The 20,729-nt window shown below is 43.1% G+C and overlaps 1 long non-coding RNA gene across 4 annotated transcripts in view; it reads right to left on the bottom strand.

Annotated features, from left to right (window-relative positions):
• Window positions 1–5,371: 5,371 nt before the first annotated feature.
• Window positions 5,372–20,729, bottom strand: part of LOC140685653 (uncharacterized) — a 28,141-nt gene continuing 12,783 nt past the window's right edge. For 2 of the 4 annotated variants that reach the window (XR_012058906.1, XR_012058905.1), the window contains exons 2-7: window positions 19,625–19,771; window positions 19,301–19,397; window positions 17,847–17,925; window positions 17,346–17,533; window positions 11,564–12,617; window positions 5,372–6,165 (exon numbers count right to left, since the gene is read on the bottom strand). This is a non-coding gene — a long non-coding RNA (uncharacterized lncRNA). The remainder of the gene's footprint in view (window positions 6,166–11,563; window positions 12,618–17,345; window positions 17,534–17,846; window positions 17,926–19,300; window positions 19,398–19,624; window positions 19,772–20,729) is intronic. The other 2 variants (XR_012058903.1, XR_012058904.1) reach the window with 2 other exon arrangements.

Here is a 20,729-nt window from a genome sequence, read left to right as displayed (position 1 = left end):
TAGAGCTTCACTATTTATCTTGAGATATGTTGTCTGTAAAAGATGTCATTTGATGTTTGGATGATAAAATAATTTTTTTATGAATATGTTTTAGGAGTGAAGTAAGATTTAGCTTTTCTGCAGTGCTCCTCATCTCTTGAGAACCTGGGATCTACCTCCTTTTGTCCACAAGACGGTGTCTAAAGCAATTTGTATCGGAAGACCTGAACAGACTTGCAGAAACACAAGGCTGGAGACACTGAGTGAACAACAACTAAGTCAGACTCTTTGCTTTTACACTTACTCTCTTTTACTTTCGTAAATAATTTCTTGTTAATTTACGTTTTGTTGTTTTGTTTTGTTAATTTATACTTTTCCTCATTTTAAGTATCTTTATGAAGCCGGCACAATAACCTTTGATCTGTTGGCTGTTTTGATTTTATTTCTTCAGTGGATTTACATGCCTTGTTAACTTGCAAATTTACTGTTTGTAACTTTGTGCTACCCTCGTATTTTAGGGGCTAACATGGAAACCCTTGAGCAATCTTCCTACTTTCTAAACAGGATAGCGAAGTCTCTTTTGACAAATAAGAATTTAGCTTCCCACAAGTAGATCATTTCTAGAATTAGACAATGTCCAAATCTCCATATTGTTCAAAGTACTTAAAATTTTACAATTAGATTTGTATAATTTATATTTTTCTAGAAATGTATCAGTATTCAAAATACCATTTAAATTTTCTTAACATTGGTAACAATATCCTGATACTGAGAATTTCTAGGTGAAGTTTGATGCTTAACTTTTTTCCAATGAATTGACAGAATAGCTTTGCAGATTTGTTCATTGCTCTTGTTTTTAAGTTATTTTTCACATTTGTCCATGTCCACCTTCTTAAGACATACAAATGTTTATTGTCATTGTTTCCCAGTGTCTTTCTTAATACTCTGGTGTGAACGACTGGACCCCCTTTTATCCCACTGTCTCTCACACAGATTACACAGCCGTCTAAGAGGGAGACGCAGACAGAAATTGAACTTGTGTCTTGGATGCCTGTTACTTCAAAGCAACTTAGCCTGTTGAGCTGCACTCACTCATTAGTTGGCTGGTAAAGGCAGCAGTCATGACATTAAATTTGTTTAACTTCTGGGAATCTCAGGAACCAAGACATATGGATGACTTCAGTTTCCTCATGTGGTGTAGCTGGCGCTGTAACTCAGACGTTTCACTCAACAAAATCACGCCAGAGGAATGGGTCCGTTTAGTCAGACTGAATGGAGAACCAGAGGGACCCAGACAAAACTCATCCAGAGAAGCAGACCCAGAAGAGCAAACACTCACCTCCAGGATCAGGCAGGATATAAAACCGAGCCAAGCCTAAGAATATCTGAATGGAAAAACTGTCGTGTTCAGATCCAACAGGGAGTGATGTGGGTTACAACCCCAGGAGTCAGCGGCTTGCTTCCTGAATTTGTCAGAAGTGAATATTAATGAAGTAGGCGTCACTACATGTAGGGGGAAGTTCAGTAAGATTTAAGTTTCTCAGAAGAGTGCGCGTTGTCCAACCATAAGAAGCATATGGGTGTAAAGATGCTAATTACGTTACAATGTTTGATTTTGCTGCATTATTTAAAATACATTTTAGGGTTAAATATTGTTCAGTGTATAGATGTATTTTAATTCAGGTTATTTTACGGCATATTTTATAACTGTTTATTTTAAAAATAGCATTTAGGATGCATTTTTCGGCCCATTCTGTTTGTTCTCTGTCTGACCTCATTGAGCTACTTAAGATTGAATTCAGCACGTTCATGCTAAGTGGAGTGGCACTGGTTTTATTCAAAATCACATGTGGATATAATGCTCTGAGGCCTTGATTCCTATGTTTCTGATGCATAATGAGCTTGTCACATATCTCAGCAGTAAAGGATTTGACCCTAAATCGGAATTCTGAGGTGCGGCTGTTAACACCCTTTCTTCTTTGGAAGCGCCACACTGCGGTCCGTTGCGGTGGGTCCCAACCACAGGGAGGCTCCAAACACACTCACACACCAGGCACACCATGCGTGAGCCACACACGTCTTTGAGAAACATGCAGGTTGGCCTGTTGCAGAGTTTATGTTTATACCATGCTGGCCATTTATACTTTTGTTTATCACATGAATCAATGCTTAGCTCGAAATAATGAAGTTTATAACCCATCTCTGTGGCAGCTTATAAAAAGCCTGGTCTGATGATTGGGGATGAGAATTAAAAGCAGAAACAAAAGTCAGAGAGCAGCCAGTCCTTTGTGACTTGTGTCCCACAAAGTGATCTTCTCACTAAACCACATGGCCTGAGCAAGAAATATTACAAGGAACTTATCTCAAATATAAGCCCTTCCATCGTTAGCAATAAGGCAATAGGCATTGGGCCATTAAATCCATCGCTTTTTTCCTTAACTGACATGAATCACATCAAAACAAGCCAGTGGATTTGCATGTCTGCTTAGACCAGGAAATGATTTTACGTAGTTCTTAACTATTCTCATCCTTGGGTCCCCTTAGGACATAGTGAGTGAGCTGTGTGCTCTCTAGGGAATATTCTGAAGCCTTTTCACACAGAAATTTTCAACTTGGAGGCCAAAGACAAATTCAAATAAGTCTTAAAAAGAAAGTTATTTTCTTGGAATCAAGAGCAAGGTGTGAAGGCACGTGCAGGGGAAAGTTAGCCTGTGTGGCTGTTCATTAAGATCAAAACTAGGATCAGTCAGTATCCTCTTTCTGGTAACCAGATCTAACAAGCACATTATACTCCCTTTAGTTAAAGAGCATTTGAGCACATGTATTTATAGTCACGTGTTCTTATGGTTAACCAATTTTGATTTACAATTTACTGAGCCATATACATTAATACTGCCATGTCCTGGGTCACACGTTCACTAAAAAAGACCAAGCATGCAACTGGAAAGTATTTCTTTTACTCTATGAAAAAAAAGAGACACCTATATTTATTAAATGCAAGTGTTCTTTTTCTAAAAAGATATTTTCAATAATGTATGTCCATTCCCTGTCTGTAAACAGCAAGATGACTAGTTTGGGAACATTTTTTTCCTTATTGTTGCTTTTTCATGCCTTTTGCCAGGGCCATCAGAAAATGTTAAAAAGCAATTTTCTGGATATTCGGTATGTTGTATGTATTTCTAGTGATCTTCCCTCTATATTGGTCTGTTTTTAAACTCAGAGATGTTAGACATCAGAGATGCTGTAATAGCCTAATAATAAAATAATAATAATAATAATAATACAATCAGAGGTGACCTTCCAAAGCAGGGATTTACACGAAGCTTAATTCAGGTTGCAGATAAATCAGATTTTACATATGATGTTGAAGAATAACAGTATTCATTTAGTCAGCTTGAAATATAGTGTCCACAAATGATCAAATCAGTCATGTCACTGATATGACGACTCATTCGTACTCTTCTGCTAGACAAAGTCAATTAGGCCAATCTATGATGGAGAATTTATGTGCTCAGTCATGCTGGGATGTGATTTTCATAATTCTTAACCAATCTGTCAGACATTCGGTATGAAAATTGTATCATGATACCATCGAAGCACTGACGAGAAATAAATCAGAACTCCTTTGCCCTGGAGGAAGTAACCTGCATGTTTCTCACCACCTGGGGTTGCCCGCCCACCCCTCTGTAGGTGGCCCTTCATCCACCTTTGAGAGGTAGCTCAGAGGTTTTGGAGATTTCTGCTTTGCTAAAGAGAGCTATTTGGTCTCATTCAACATCCAGCAGCCCTCTTTCCTGGAGATTTGCGGGCTACTTGTCCCTGCAGTTTCTCAGTCCAGAATTTACTGCTTCTATAAGCGACTTCAGCTAACTGGATTTATAACGGATCGTTCCCACCGTCTGGAATCTGCTCGTTTTGCACAATCCATTTGTAAGTGGTCGTTCCCACAATTGCTGTATCTGTAGGAGCCACTGTATTTCCTTTTGTCTCTCAAGTTTGTAAAACAGTCAAAGGAACTTTTTCTTTGAAATTTTATTTTTTTTAAATTTTCTTATGAGTCGGGTATTACAGAACCGAGAAACATATGTATTTGGTTATTGAATAATTTCTCTTTTGTCGTATTTGATTGTGTCACTCCAGTTAAAATAAAACCACCCTGGTGAAATGACAAGGCAGTTTCTTTGCATCTGTTTATCTGTCACAGGACCCGGAAAGGTCTGCCACCTCCTCTAAAGGCCCTTTGAAGCAGTTATAACGATACCTCCATTTCAAGGATCGTCTCTTCCACGCGCAGGAAGAGCGCCCTTCCCGGGGGTGGACGGCACTGATCTGTGCGGTCAGGCTGCGCGCGTTCCCCTTAAACACAATCCACACCAGAAGCACAGGCCCAGATGCTGGGAGCGGTTTTAAAGAAACTCAAATATGTATTATGAAATGATTGATTTGACCAAACAAATGGGACTAAAAATTTTAAATGTGTAGAAAGTACACATGAGGAAAAAAATATCAAAAACCCTCCCTCCCTTTGACTTGAGAGAATGGAGTTCCATGAACTCACTGAAGATGTTGACTACTCTGAGCAGCGCGCTACGGCCCGGGACAAGTCAGTCACAGGCACCGCGACACAAAATTCATCTATTAAGTCTGATCGACAGTTCATGTAGATGTTGCTAAAACAGCAAGCTGATGTGACTGTGTAAACAGTAATAAAGTGCTTTGAGTGACCAGGCAATACCCATCTTATTGGTAAGAATGCGGCGCTCTAGCTGAGCTGCCTTTATAAGAAAAATGGCAGAACATAAATCATTTCGCAGCAGTGAAGTTCTAAATAGGAGGGCACTAACACAGCACTGAAATGAAGACTGGTTTCTCACCTAGAAACCAAGCAAGGCTAGGCTGAGGGGGTCCGTGAGATCTCAGACATCACATGCAAACATACTTAGGCATATGCATTTGTGCATTTTTGTGGGATATGGATTCATATTCTATATGTTAGATTTCATATCCCATGTTTGTTAGATTTCAAAAAAGTCCATGCAGGCCTCCTCATCACCCCAAGCCCCCGCTCTCCAACCCCCACCACACACACACACACACACACACACACACACACACACACACACATATAAAGAACTTCCGTCATGGTAACACCCTCCCGGGAACAGTAAGGGCTTTTTAATTTCACCGTAGAAAAAAAGTATTAATATTACAAGCATGCCCACAGAAATACCAGTAATTGAAAAAATTCTAATGTCTCTAAATCAGCTCAGACTTCTTTTCATTGACTACGACTAAGAAAACATGCAAGGTTAAGAAATCGTATTTATTGCTTCTGGTACAACCAGAGGTGTTACCTCAAACCTTTAAAATAAATAGATTCATCAATAAAACTTATGATTGGCAGGATATTAAAATTCCTTCTTTGCTTTCACATAGAAGAGCCCGAAATACTAACAGGTGGGAGATGCAATACAGTTTGAAAAACTCCACGCCGACTGTGAAAACCACCACAGCTGTAAGGAAGTCACTCCATGTGGTCCAGCCTTCCCTGCAACTCCCGAGAGCGCACACTGACGGGGAGTTTGAACACCGATTCTATCATCCCTAGTGGGGTCTCCTGGTACCTAGTCTGGTAATCCCCTACAGCGCTGAAACAACATCCAAATAAAGAAGGAAAGTAACTACCGCAGCTGAGGTGTCCAAACCGTTGTCCTTGTTTCCTGGCGCAGTGGTCCGCAGCGTGTATAGCACGCTAAGGCTTACGGTCCCGGGGACAGGACTGTAAATTTGCTTCAAGGGAGGGGTTTTGTTTGTGTCACTGACGGCTCTGCTGGCTCCCGTCCACGGGAAAGGGAAGAGGATTTCTGACTGTCAGGTGGGTCTTCCGGAATAAACCTGAAGGTGAGGCACCATCCCCTTGCCCTCGCTTCGGGCAGTGCTTCTCTCCCAAGCTTCCTCTCCAAGCGTGGTTTACACCGACAGCGGTGTAGCGCTAAGCCTTTCACTAGTCAGGACCTTCGCTAAATGCCCGCTGACCAGCCTGCACGGTGCAGGAGGCTGGCTCGCAGAAAGCAGGAGGGCCGGGAGGTCCTGGGGGGCCAGGCACACCAGGGAGGCCCGCCACCCCTGAGGGGCCTCGCCCACCATCCTGGCCATTCGTCTCATAGCTGGCAGGACCCGGGTCACCTGAAACACACAAAAAGTTGCACACATGAGCAGGACACCCCTCGTGGCTGCAGACTGGCAGGAGGCACTGGACCTCCCACTGTCCAGCAGCGTGTACAAATGGCCTTAATACATGTTTTTGTAGGGGGCAGGGCATAGCTCAAGTGGCAGAGCACATGCTTAGCATGCACAAGGTCCTGGGTTCAATCCCAGGTAACTCCTCCAAAACATAAATAAGAAACCTAATTACCTCCTCCCCTCCAAAATAATTTTTTAATGCTTTCTTAAATGATAGAGGATGACTAAAGATGATGATGGACGAAGATGATGATCCTTAAAGCTATTTGTCTGAGGTTTTGCCCTGTAAAAGTGGCCAGAGGGAAAAACTAGCCTTCCCATAACAGCTTATCAGCTTCTGGTGAGCCCTGACCTGGGCTCCAAGGTGCTCGGAGACTATTCTGTGGGAACCTAATTTTGGGGTGACACTAAGTCACATTCAAGTTACTCAAGAACTCCATTAACAAATATCTAAAAACTGCTTTTAAACTCTTGCGAAGAGAAAGCCCAGATCCAGAGTGTTCTCATTCTGCCTTGCTGGCCTCATGGGTGTGTTAGCTACACTAGCTGCCTGATGATTTTACAGTTTCCCAAAATTTCAAGGACCTATAAAGTGTTATTGCCAAACATTTCGTTTTTCTTAAAGTGAACATCGGTGTCATTCTCTGTGCTAACACTAGAGGGCAGTCGCGTTACACTGATGAAGGCTCAACGTGCCAGGACCCTTCCGAGGGCTCTAATGACGCTGCGGAATCACAGGGGCTGTGCATACAGGCTTAAAAAAACACGGATACATTTCCAGCATTAATTAGAGTATTTCTTACATGTCTCACTTTGTCCTGAGCTAACTTTTGTGGTGTTAGACAAAGCACACATGTTTAAGGAATTGGTGTATTTAGTGGTTTGCTCACTTGAGATCCCCAGGACTGAATAAAACAGTGGAAATTGGACAGCTGTGGAAATAGGATAAATGACTACTGCTAGACTTAAGCTTCAGAGGTGCCCTTTGCATTGCGGGATTTTTTTCCCACTCAACATTCACAAGCACAGCTCACCTAACTGCAGATTTTGCACAAGAAATCTGGTCCCGTGGCCTGGTATGGTGAGCGCCACGTTCCTGGTGGTCCACACACGACTGTCACTTAGCTGACCCCTCTCCCCGGTGTTTAAATGCACAAAGAGAAGTCAAGACCCATCCTTAAATATGTTTTCCTAAAATTCCCAGGGTGCCAAGGAACTGGTCCCCAGTGGACAAGTTTGGGGCAGCAGGCAAAGAGTAACTCTTGATGGGACAAGTGACGCCACGGAAGGTTCTGGTGAGAGATGGAAGGTAGGGGCAGGGATCGGGGTCTAAAGCCCCACAGATCCCACTCTGTGAGTTCTGCACAGCTCTGTGGGAGGCAGAAGAGGAATCAAGACACTGAGCAGCTATGGGACACGCCAGTCAGATGATGCCTCAGATGGCAAGACCAGCTCATCGTACACCCGCCCAGCCTGCCCATCCTTTCATCCACAACGTGAACCTGGACATACGCACATCTGCCTCTGTCACTCACCCGAGATCTTTGTCGGGGCCTGGGACCTGTGTTACGCCTGTCTCTCTTCAAATTTAAAAGGAGGAATGACAATAGCGGTAAGAGCTAAATTCGCAGAACGTCTGCTACAAGCCAGGCACCATTCTAAGTGCTCTACAGGTACGAACACACCCACAGGTCCTCCCGAATGAGGCCGGACAGTAGGTGTGGTTATCCTGTCCCCCGTGCAGAGAAGATGCTAGCGCACTGAGAGGCAGCGCAGCTGAAAGTAAGTAAAAGGGCAGCCGGGCTCGAGTCCGCACTTCTCACCTGTCTGCCCTCCTCCCTCTGGCCGCGAGAAGCTCACTAATGGTTTCTGTTGACTTTAACACAGCAGAGCACGAAGGCCAAAATGACAGTCCACACAATGGTGATAACAATGCCCTGTGGTCCGTATTCGGCAACGGACCATCACAATCCCAAAGGGCACGTAATCTTTAACACTGAACCAACTAAGGGGTAAGGAGGAGAGACAGAGAACTAAACTGTCCAGAAAGAATGAAGGAATTCTGATCGCTGGATAGATAGTAAAGGTGTCAGTGCCATTTTTTCAAATTCATCAGCCATATTAGCACCAAGAAGGACCAAATGGTCGTCTTCTCACTCAACAGGCTGAGCCCCAAATCTAACAACAGGGACAACAAAGAAGGTCGCAGAATACTCTGTTCTGCAGGCTCTTTCCTCGACATGAGATGTATATGTATCTAGAAGGTTCTGGACAAGGTCCTGAACAGGGCCCTGCTGAGGGTTCCCTCAGGTCCTGAAGTCCCATCCGTTAGGTTTGGGAGAGACCAGAAAGCACATTTAATCCCATTTCAAGCTCTAACAAGGAAATTAAGAACGGCCCAGCCTCTCTGAGGACAGTGAGCTGGTGACACTATCTGCTGTGACCTAGCACTAGGCATTTGTGGGGCGGAGCTGGAGATTTCGCGGAGGGAAGGTCTGAGGGGTCGGGAGTAGCAGCATCTTCCCGCTGAGCGACAGCCAGGAAGAGGCCACCAGGGCTGAACCAGGGCCCAGCTCTGCCCACCACCCACCTCCACACACAGAAGTGGGTTTGCTACGTTACTAGCAGCACCACGCATGACCCCGGACTGCGCAGGGGCGGTGGCCAGAAACCGCCCTAAGCATGTCAGATGGGCTGCCTCCTTCCCTTTCATTCTCAGAATTACGCTCTCTGGGAGATGGGACTCTTGACTATCATCTCTTTGGTAAGTGGGGAAGCTGAGGCACTGAGCAGTTAAGAACTTATCTGGTGTCAGGAAGCCAGTTAGTGACCGTCAAGATGTGAGCCAGGCGTCTGGACTGTGGGGCCCAAGCTCCCAACAACCCCGTTTCAGAGCACTCGCTTTAGGGGAGAAATGGCCCCCAAAACCCTTGCTCAGGGACTTGATGGGTTGGGAAACTGACAGCTGAGCATCTTTTCGTGCAGACAAGGGGATGTGAGCTGACAGAAAGCCGAAGCCCCAGCTGGGGCCTCCGGAGAAGTGAGCCAGTGTGCCAAAGCCCTGGGGAAGTGGCATGCTTCGGAAAGCAAGCCGTAATTTAAAAAAATAATAGTAATAATCTGTAATCTGGGGCAGGGGAGGGTACACTCAGTGATAGAGTGCATGCTTAGTGGGGTTCAATCTTTAGTGCCTTCAAAAAAAAAATAATCTGCTACTCCGATTTTTCACTAAGTGACGCCAAATATCCTCTCAATGAAAATGTAACCAAAGCCCCCAAAAGGAAGACCAGATTTCCGAGTGGGACCAGGAAGAGAGGGGCACGGGCTGGTAAAAGGCAGAAAGGAAACCCAGAAGGGAAGGTGTCGGAGTCCTGAGATGGGGAGTCCATGGAACTTTTTAACAAATCAGATTTAAGTATTAACTCCAAGAGCGGCCATAACAAATTTTTTTTTCATCAAGGAGACAAGATTAGGGCCAGGGAGAGCTGCCAGTGATGAGCTTGTCCTACCTTACCGTCTGCCCACACACGGATGGACTGATGTGCTAAAAAAAGCTCATCAGCGAAGCCCCCTCCCGGCACCGCACAAACCCCAGGTGAGTGGGGGGTGCAGGTGGGAAATAGCGCCCCTCGTGGCGGCCAGGGGCACTGCGCACATGCGAGAGGCTCTTCTTTAATCTCCCCATTCTTAAACTTAAAACGTGGCTCATCCACAGGTTTTTTTTTAAAGTAAGGGTCACCAGAAACAATCATATGTTTTTGATAAAGTAAAACTTTGTAAACCGTGCACGTTGCTGGTCCAAGAACAGTTAAGTGATTTGTTAACAAAATGGGAGGAGAAATTGTAAGGCTCTTGTGGGATTTATAACCCACAGATAATTAAGTAAATTGCAGTGATGCTATTGCATCAGCTTTAAAACCTCCTATTCCTACTATTGATAAAGGAGAGGAGCACTCAGCAGTCTCTTTCCTCTTCTCTCTTCTAAACGTCCATCAATGAATCCAGACTCTATAGTAAAATCTTCTCTTGGCCTCATTTAACTCCAACCACATTTTCTTTCCTTTTCCAATAGTAAAAGCCTCCCTTGTGATTCCAATCACAATCATCGATTTGTGAAAACGTCTTGTCAGGCCCATGAATCAGTCTTAGAAAAGCAGTGTTTGAGCTCTCTCCAAATGTATTTGTATTTTTTAAAAAAAATCTTTTAAATGAGAAAATCCCAAGGTGCAATGAAATGGATAATCAGAAAGCAACGATGTTTGGGGTGGCAATTATAACCTTGATTGAATATGCAAGCCATCGGCAGAATTAGAGAACCATCTTTTCTTTCTCTAGATTTTCTTTGACCGAGTTTTCCAAATCCACTGTGGGAGCGTGGACCACCCTCCTTCCTCCTTCAGCACAAGCCCCCTCCCCTGATTTGCCTCCCCGGGGCTTTGGGGACCTTCCTGAGGCACGGCCCCACAGCGATCGGGGAGTTTGCTGGGAGGCTGCGTGCCATTCACACTCTCAGGCTTCTTCTGTGGTTGGACCTGGAAGCCATCGCCCAGTGGATGAGCAAGCGGCCATCGAGACTCCGGCCACAGAGCAACCAGTGTAGAAGGAGAACAGACGCCCAAGGTGAGAATCTGGGCCCTTCACACAGAGGCTACTTTGTCACCTCAGCTGACCCAGCTGGGTACGTACTTGTGTGTGGCTTTTGGTGGCCAGGGTTAGAAATGTCCAAGTTTATTTTTGCATGTGGACTTCCGGACCGTCTGTACGTTTGAAGGAGAAGCATTTAAAATAAATTTCAGTTAACTCCCTGGGCAACACAAACAATTGAAACTTGGTTTCATTTTCCTGTCGCTCTTTTTAAACAAAGAGGAATTGAGCAGCTGGGGTAGAAACTCACTCAATTTCATAACAGGTGCCTTGTGGCTGGACTTTGACACTATTTTTTTCAGTATTTATTCAAGAAAGTTACATGTCAGGTGGGCAGAGGGTATAGCTCAGTGGTAGAGCATGTGCTTAGCATGCATGAGGTCCTAGGTTCAATCCCCAGTACCTCCATTTTAAAATAAAATAAAATAAAATAAAAAGTAAATAAATAAATAATAAATAAGCAAGCCTAATTACCCCTAAAAAATAAAGTGCTGTTTCAAGCCCTGACATGTATTCTCACTCAAAGAATTCAGACATGATTTACAGATTATCTAACTCTTCATTGAAGTTGGTCTTGAAAAATTGATGCTAGCCATTATTATCACGTGATAAACTCAAGTAATCAAAGAGCAATTCTTTGAAATATTATTCTAGCCAGACTACCCACTTGCTACCAATTTCCCCACCTCATACTTACTTGGGAGACCTGTAGCTCTGGGCACATCTTTGGGACATCTTCCTGGAAGGCCACGATCACCCCTTTCTCCCATGTCACCTGGATTTCATTAGAGAAATGTTATTTTTCTATGTATCTATAAAAATAAAGTTCCATATTTTTCAACTTAAAGCAAGGCCTACATTCAGAAATCAAAAAGTTATGATGTTGCTACAAACTAGATTGTAGTAAGTACGTAGCAAGGGAAAAATCAAGTTAATTATTTTAAGAGGTCTAAGGGGAAAAATCAAATGATTATATCCCTAGATGATGAAAAGACACTGGACAATTAAACATGCTTTCCTGATACAACATTCAATAAAATAAGAAGCTAGCTAATTCCTCAGCATGATAAAGTTTATCTGTCTCAACCCCTGGCTGGCGTGATGCTTCACACGAAACACAAGCAGCAGCTCCGCTCCAGTCAGGATGTTATAAAGACGCCTACTTTCTTACTATTATTTATTATTTGGTGTAAGTTACCCTTGTTCTCGGTGAGGCAGGAAGCCCCATAAAAAGACCAGCAGGACCCCCAGGCAGGGCCACTACTCTCCTGCCAACACCATCCAGTTCCCTGGCCCAGAGGCTCTATCTCACTTTTTGCCTCTGAAATGGCTTACTTACCCCTAAAATTCTATTGGTTCCCTGAGCTCACTTCTGATTGATTACTTCCTTCACTCCTGATTGGTTATTACTCTCACTTCTGATTGGTCCACTTCCCTAAATTCTGATTGGTCCATTTGTAGTACTTCAGTCACATGGAGCTCACTCCTGATTGGTTATTTCTCTCACTCCTGATTGGTCTATTTCCATAAAGCTTGTTCCTGGTTGGTCAACTTTTGTTATACTTTATTTACATATGATGTTGCAAAGTGTAAAACTGGCAGCCTATAAAGGCCTGTGCAAACCTACAGACAGAGTCCAGAGCTTGGAGTGTTAACTCCTCTGGGTCTGCTGGCGTAATAAACCTGAGTTCTCCAACTCTCCGAGTGCTGCTTGGTTTCTCGCCTGGATCCAGGTTGCTGTCACAATTGAGCTGTAACACATTTTTCTGCAACATCAGGTGATATGACTGTTGATCTTACACCCTAGAAAACCAATTCAAAATCTACGAACAATAAGAGAATTCAGTAAAGGAGCAAGGTACAAAATTAATATATGGAAATCAATAATTTTCACATATACAAACAATCAGGAATAAGATGTAGTGAAAAAAAGATCCCATTTGTAATAGCAACTAAATTATTAAATAACCAGGAATAAGTTTAATCAGAAATATGCAAATCCAACCTGGAAAAAAATTTAACAGAAGATTAAAAACAATCTAAGTGTCCACTGAAGGGTTAAATATATGGTGGTACTTTTTTATAGAGTAGAATGCTATGCATCTGTGAAGAAGAACCAGGAAGCTCTTTGACATGATCCCCAAGACATTGTTAAGTGAAAAAAGCCAGGGCCAGACCACTTACTAAAGGACAATACAATTTATTGAAATGATATAAGAAAAAATATACATTCATTGATCATCACAGATATGGATATTTAGGAAGCTAATAATAGTGATTACCTAATAGAAAGGATAAAGGAATCGAGGCAGATGGGAGATAGGGCTGGGAGAGACACGCTTCACTGAATATCTTTTTATACACTTTAAAATTCATGAACAATGTACATTTAGTATTACCAAAAATGAATTAATGAATTTTTGAAATTTAGAGGGTGCTGTCACAAGGGAGTACATTTCAATTCTGCCTCATTATTTACAGGGAATAAAGGAAATCTGGATTGCAACCAACCATGTGTCTTTGCAAGACAGCTGACTGAATTCGGGGATCCAGCAGCCACAGAACAAAGTTGTATTAAACTGGCCCCTGCAGAGACCAAACCCACAACCTTGGCCTCATTAACAAAGTGCCTCAAAACCTTAGTTAACTGGTCCTAAATGACTTCTACTGCTCCTGGTAGGAGGTATTACCTGTTTCCCCACCAGTATAGTATTATATTGTTATTTTACTACATTGTTAGAAGATGCAATGGCATTTTGCAACAAATTCTATACATAATCATTTTTTCCAAATATTCATATCAGCTCAACCTCATCCAATGTTATCAGGTTCGTTATAATTTTAAAAACTAAGCCACGTACACAACAAAAATAGAGTATCTGTACAACCATATGCACATTTGTCAGTCAAAAATCTCAAATTATGAAATGAATCTTTAAATAGTAACCATACTTCAATTTTTAGCTGTGAATTTCCTTGTGTGAAGATTTTTTACCATGTCAACCACCTTTTCAAAACAAAGTTTTATAAGTATTGTGTAAGGATTTACAGCTCAGCTCGAACTCACACGAACTAGTTATTTTTTACACTCATCACCAATACGGCCTTACTGCATTAGGAAGCTAAGACAACTAGCATTTTTAAAACTAACAGCTTAAGCTCTCTAGTTAACTTAGCAATTTAAATGTCATATCACTGCAAATCTCAAGGCTGGCCATAGACTGTGCCTCATTTTCTGAAGAGATGAGATGAGCAGAGTAAGTTAAATTGCAGCTTTCACAGGGATGGTGCAATAGAGAAGAACAAACCTGACTCCCTATGAGATCTGTTCCCTTAGCTCTAGCCCTGTGCTCTGTGTCCTGGGCTGAGCCATGCTGGTTCTGCACCTTTTGTAAAAGCATGTTGCCTAGAGCCTGAAATAGACAGGAGAGCCCACTCTCCAGGCTCTGACCTTTAAGGATGAAACACTCTTCCATTCAGATAGAGATAAAAAGTTGAAGAACAGAGAATAACATTTGTCAGAGGCTTGAGACAAGGCATAGCGACATATCTACTTGACTCACACTAAAAAAATTCTAAACATACCCACAGCCTCACTCAGAGACTGAAAACTACCCCAAACCATGAACATTTAAAAAGTACTTATGACATGAAAGACTGACGTGATCCTAAGCAAGGTGAACACTGGGCCAGTCGGGGGTCTCTTGTGTTTCTGCTCCAGCGTCACATGACATGAACACACATGAAACAGACACACAACAAGGCTGTGGCTCCAACGCGTTTGTGTAAAAGCGTGTAAAGCATGGTGATGAAAGCCAAAATACACATCAACACGACTTAAGCTTTGAGTATGATCTGAGGCCTGTTTCTACGAGTTCCTATTAAAAATGTTCTGCTGTGTTTTTCAGAGTAAGTTTTTAGAAAGAAAACAGTGATTTGATTAAGACATAGCCTGAACTATTAGTAAAACTTATCTATGTAGCAATGTCTCTGGAAAAAGGCTCTCAAAGCATCTCCATGGAAACCAGCACCTACACCATTCCTTCTTTATTAAGTGGGGGGAAAAAAGGCAACAAGAGACAATGAAACACATCTCTGATCAGAAGAACAGTTAAGTTTCAAATGGTGGAGTGTTTATTCTCAAGAAAAATTTGATCTGTAACCTTTGGGTAGTAGAACACTACGTGTTTTCAACTAAATAGGACTTTTAGTGTATGTGATGGACAAGGAAGATTCAGTCCACTTATCAAGAATCTTACATTTCCAAATTGTGACAGTATTGACTGATAAGAGTCCATCTGATTATTCCTTTCTGTCCACGCCCCACATTTTAAGAAGTAAAACTGAGAGAAGATACTGTTTTAAAGAAACCCAATGCCAAGAAAGGTATGGAGGAGGGTGGGGAGAGAAAGTTCTTTAGGGAAAAAAAAAAACTCTATCACATCCAGATTCTAGGCTACGTCACAAATACTGCAGGAAGAAACAGTCCCTTATATGATCAAACTATGCCTAATGAATGAACTTACTGCTAGAGATCCTTTCCAGGTTCCAAATATAGAAACAGATTTTTCTTCCTTTCAAAATAAGGTTCACCTGCTAGGGCCAACCCAGCCCAACCCAGACACAACTCCATGCTCCAGTTCCAAGCAACCCAGGAAGTTTCCAGAACAGGTCCCCTTTATTTCCAGTGCTTCTCAGCCCTGGTTGCACACTGAAATCCCCTGGGGAATACTGTGAAAGCCCAATGTAAATCAAAACCTCTGGGAAGGGGACCCAGACATGGATGTAGCCCAGGCTGGAGAGGCAGCCCTCTGCAGACTCTCCCAGGGAAGCAGGTAGACAGACACTTTCCTTTCTTAGGGAATAAGATGGGACTTCAGGAGCGGTCTTTAGTAAGTCAAAGTTAAGCTCTGTCCCAAATATGGAGACTTCACTTTAGCCAGAGAAGAGAGGGCTGGCAGCCTTACAAGATGCTCCTTCTCAGTGGGAAGATGGGTGATGCCCCCCACGGACACTGCTGCCCTCACTGCAGGGTTTCTGATTCAGTGAGTCTGGGCCAGCAGGAGAACTGCTTTCCTAACAGGTCTCTGATGATGCGGATGCAGCGGGGGCCACTCTTTGGGAACCACGGCTCAGCAGGGAACTCAGGAAAGCATGGGCTCTGCCACAACACAGACAACTAAGCCAGCAGTCCACCCGCAGCGGTGGAGTTTCCTCGAAGAGTTGACACAGGAAGCAGGGCCCGACCCTGGGGAGAGCACCTCTGGTCAGAATTCCTGAACTGAAGGTAAAAGCAGGACCAAGGTGAGTGGCCATGGGATTCTTTCAAACACCCGGTTCTCTTTAAGATGCACTCTGAGCTCTCTCCATGTTTGATTGTGTTCAGCCTCTGAAAACTTGGAAATCTGCCAGGTTGACCCGGGGCCCCATTAACACACCGCTCTGCGCATGCCAAATAGGAACTAATGAACAACGCTGTTCCAGCTGAGGGTGCAGTGAGCTGAACGTGTCAGCAATTCACAGACAGATCCCAAAATGCAGCTGGCTTGACTTCTGACCACTCACACCATAATGTTTATCCCTAATTGGGGCACCCCTGTTTAAAAAACACACATCCTCTCTTGATTTTGGTGCCATGTCTTTCTGAAGTTCCCCGGAGAGCTGTCAGTCCCTCCTCGTGATACATAAACTCCTCGCTCTCAGTTCTCTCTGTAAATTACCCGGCACACTCCCACCCCAAGCTGACAGACTTACTCAGCTCAACTAGCAAACACCACCGGGGGCAGCCAGCCCTCCTCCAAGTTCTGCGGAATACCTAACCCATTCATAAGCCTATTCCCCTGCAAAATAACTGGTCTCAGGGGCTTAGCTTGCTTTCAATAAATGGAGAAGAAACAAACTCTCTCACAGTCTCTCATACCTTAAATAAGGAATAAAGTTAGACTGAATTTCAGAGCTGAACAAAAAAAGTCCCTCAAATCTGACAGCCAGTGTCACTCTTTAAAAGAAGAGGGAGGCAAGAAAGTGGGGGGTCGGGGAGGCCGCGTTAACTCCTGATGTGACCTTTCTGACGTCCTAACAAACTGTTGGTTTAAGTTGACACGCACAAATCTTCAAGGGCTGGTTGCCATCTCAGAACAACTCTATGATGATTCTAGGGGTCTCGATAAAAATAAAAACCTGAATGATCCTTTACCAGATCCCATGAGGTTTATTTTGAACTATGGTTAAGGCAGACTGTAACTGAAAAACACTGGCACCAAAAGGCAAGGGACCTTAATTCTGGTGTTTGGTCTACTGTTGTCATACACCAAGGTCAAGAAAATATCAAACAAAAGTTTTCCAGTCCTGACCATCACCACTGTGAAAAGCGAGCAATCCATCTTACAGCGCAGACAGCTGGCGCTTGCTAGGACACGTGAATTCATCTGAAAAAGGGCAGTGTACGTCCCTGGTTCCACGGGGGCAAAATGCCTTACCTTCAGGTCCCCTCAAACCGAGAGCCCCTAGGGGACCCTTCATGCCTGGGAGGCCACGATGTCCCTTATGGCCAGGAAAACCATTCTCTCCGGGGGTCCTAGGGGACCGGGGGGTCCAGGTGGCCCAGGGAGGCCAGAGGCTCCCGAGTCGGGACGCTTGAGGCTAGCAGCCATCTCAGCAAAATGCCCTAGAAGATAATAAACAAAAGAGCCCAGAATAGTCAGACACATGCAAGTGATTCAAATGAAAAGAGAGGTATTTCAAGTGTGTCTTTTTCTCAGCGTGTCACCACAGCTTCAAAACCGGCGGTGAGAAATAAGTAAAGCGGGGTCATTTTTTTCACAAGCTTTCTGCCAGGAAGCTTCACTGGGGATGCTTTTCTATTCAGCCCTCCCTGGATAAACCTGGTCCTGCTGCTTTGAGACACGGGGGAGGGAATTAAAGTCCTTAAACTGCAGGGCTCTGGGCTAAGCGGTGCTCCTCAGGGGTGAGGGTCTCACCTGAACCTGCTGGTTATCTGAAAGCCAGGAGGAAAGTGAGTTTCTCAACATGGGTAGGGAGTGGATGTCCAGGAGCTTTCTGAAAGCCAAGGACATCATCCAGAATTAGTACCAAGACACCCTTTGAGACCCAGGCTTACATTTTTAGCTTGAAGATACTTAAGTCACATGAAATATCCAGAGAATTCATGACTTCCTATTAATAATCCTTCTCAGAAGTTTTTTCATGCTTGGAACAGACACCAGACATTAGTGCTCGCTCCCTAAGAATGGGCAGTCTGTCTGAAAAATTAATAACTGCGTAGGCTTTTCCAGGAATCATTAAAGAGACTAAGAACCATCCACAGTAACCATGGAGAACAGGAAAACGGTCCCATTAAAATGCTCTCAGGGAAATATTCTAGTGCAGTGTTTTTAAAAAGCTTTTAGAGTGTGAAGGAGAATATAAATTGGAAACCCATTTTTTAACCAAGATTTTAAAGTTGTTCAAATACGAGTGTCCTACACTGGCCTTCTTTAGGTAAGAGTTAGCATAAAGTCATAATATTCTCAGTGTGAAATATTTAAAATTGAAATATCGTTTCAAGATAAAATGTCAACAGCAGTGGTTTTCAAATACAGAGGTGATGATTCCATTCTGGAAAACTTGATGAACCTACTAGATAAACTTACTACCTTATGAATGTACGAAAGAACATGATAATTAATAGCATTGCCATAGTTACAGATGAATTTGGAAAAAAAGGCTAACATGCAAAAATATATCACTACTTTAGTAAAATTCTAGTTATTGATTTTCTACATCCATGGTACCTGAGTAGAAGCAATGTCCTTATGCTTCCTAGAGGCACAGAGTCTGCCAGTTACTTCTCACATAATCCACAGAGAGAGTCTAGGTCAGTGCCAGGTACACAGCAGGTGGTAGGATGTTAACAGGAGAAAGGTTCTGAGAATTTGTGTTCCAAAGGGGAAAAAAATGTGTGTGTGTGTGTGTGTGTGTGTGTGTGTGTATGAGGTGTACTTTCTTGTAAATCAACCCCATTGGCAAAAAAAAAAAAAAAAAAATCCAGGCTAACCCCAAAAGGTAAAATTTTTCTTTGAGTCTATAAGCTATTGCAAATGACAACAAATTGGATAAAACAGAATTGAAATTAATGTTATTCAAAATCTCCCACCTTTATGTCTGTGAGTCTTATGGTTACCAAAGGGGAAGGGGTTGGGAGGGATAAATTGGGAGTCTGGGATTAGCAAATACACACTACTATATCCAGAACAGATAAAGAACGAGGTCCTACTGCATAGCACAGTGAACTACATTCAATATCTTATAATAACCTACAATGAAAAGGAATCTGAAACAGAAGATATGTGTAACTGAATCACTATGCTGTATACCAGAAACTAACAAAAACATTGTAAATCAACTACATTTCAATAAAAAAAAAAACTCCCACCTTTAAAGCATACAAAATGTCAAGCCATTCTGACGTATTTATCTTGCATGACTCTCATGCAAACCTGCTTAATGTGCTGATCTGTGGGTGCTCTACCCTGGGACGGAAAAGAAAACAGACCGTTGTATACAGAACCATAAAGGGGACACTGTTAGATGAGCAAGTGTCAGACTTGGCAAGGAGCCAGATCATCTGGATTTACAAGGGAAATGGCCCAGCTGCTGAGGAGCTGAGGTTTCGTCCTGCCCAACTGCCCCTCTGCCCCCACCCGGTACTGTGGGATGGAGTTTCCAAAGGGAACCCCAGGGACTGCCCATCACTCACTGGAGGGCCCTGGATACCAGGCAGGCTGGTGGCACCCTGGTCTCCCTGCACGCCTCGTGGTCCAGGCGGTCCTCGAGGTCCTTCCTCTCCAGGAAGCCCCCGGCTTCCTTTAGGCGCCCTCAAGCCAGGCTCCCCAGGGTTACCTGCCTGGAACACAACAGCGCACTGTAAAACTGGGCCACGCACAGGGAATGTGTCTGCTTAATACCAACACAGGCACTGACAAGAAGCTGCGGGTTGACTTAAGCTCCATTACCTAAGAGGTATTTGCTCAGAGGCTGCGAATCCTCCAGGTAAAGTCACACAAGGCCACACGACAATGCTGCCATCTCTTAAAATTCCAGTTCAAGTAAACTTTTTAAAGATCTGTCTTTTTGGTATGGTTATTATTTCAAAATGTTAATTGGAACAATCCATTTTGAAACCACATTCTTCATACTTTGATCCACTTCTAACAGCAAGGTAGTTTTTAATGAAACATGTTAACTTTTCCTGGCCACCAAAAGACCGCTGAGTTCACAAGACACGTTACGTGGTAGATCAGCAATACAGAAAGCATCAAATAAATATATTTCCAAGAACGTAAGTCATTTAGCCTTTATAATAGTCTCTGGAGCATTTGGAGAAGTCACATGTGTCTGGGAATTATCAAATACTAGCAGGAACTAAATCGATGTATTTAAAATACCCAAACAAAAAGTGAGAGTCCATAATTTAAGTGCTGAGGAAGTTAAAAATCTAAATATTAGAGATGTTAAAAAAATAAACCAATTATTTCTTTAGCACAAAAGCATACACCAATTAGATTTTTCTTCTGAAAGCAGACTACTAAAAGCATTTTTAAAGTCCTCATCTACAATGATTGCTTTAAAGGAGACTAAATTTATTCACTTGTTGCTAAACCACCTCTAGTGGAATTTGTGGCATACTAGTTCCGGTGTACAACTGTTCACAGAATAAGAATGAGAGATAAAAGGGCAGGAGGCATCGAGGGAATGCTAGTGCTCAAGACATGAATGTTCATAAAACAATGCAATCCTGCTTCTGTTTCATATGCAACATTCGTCTAGAAAAAGCCTACTCTTTCCAACATTCAAATGTTTTA

The sequence above is a fragment of the Vicugna pacos genome, chromosome 15 (assembly GCF_048564905.1).
Source record: "Vicugna pacos chromosome 15, VicPac4, whole genome shotgun sequence".
Taxonomy (NCBI): Eukaryota; Metazoa; Chordata; class Mammalia; order Artiodactyla; family Camelidae; genus Vicugna; species Vicugna pacos.
This window is presented reverse-complemented; position numbering and strand designations above follow the sequence as displayed.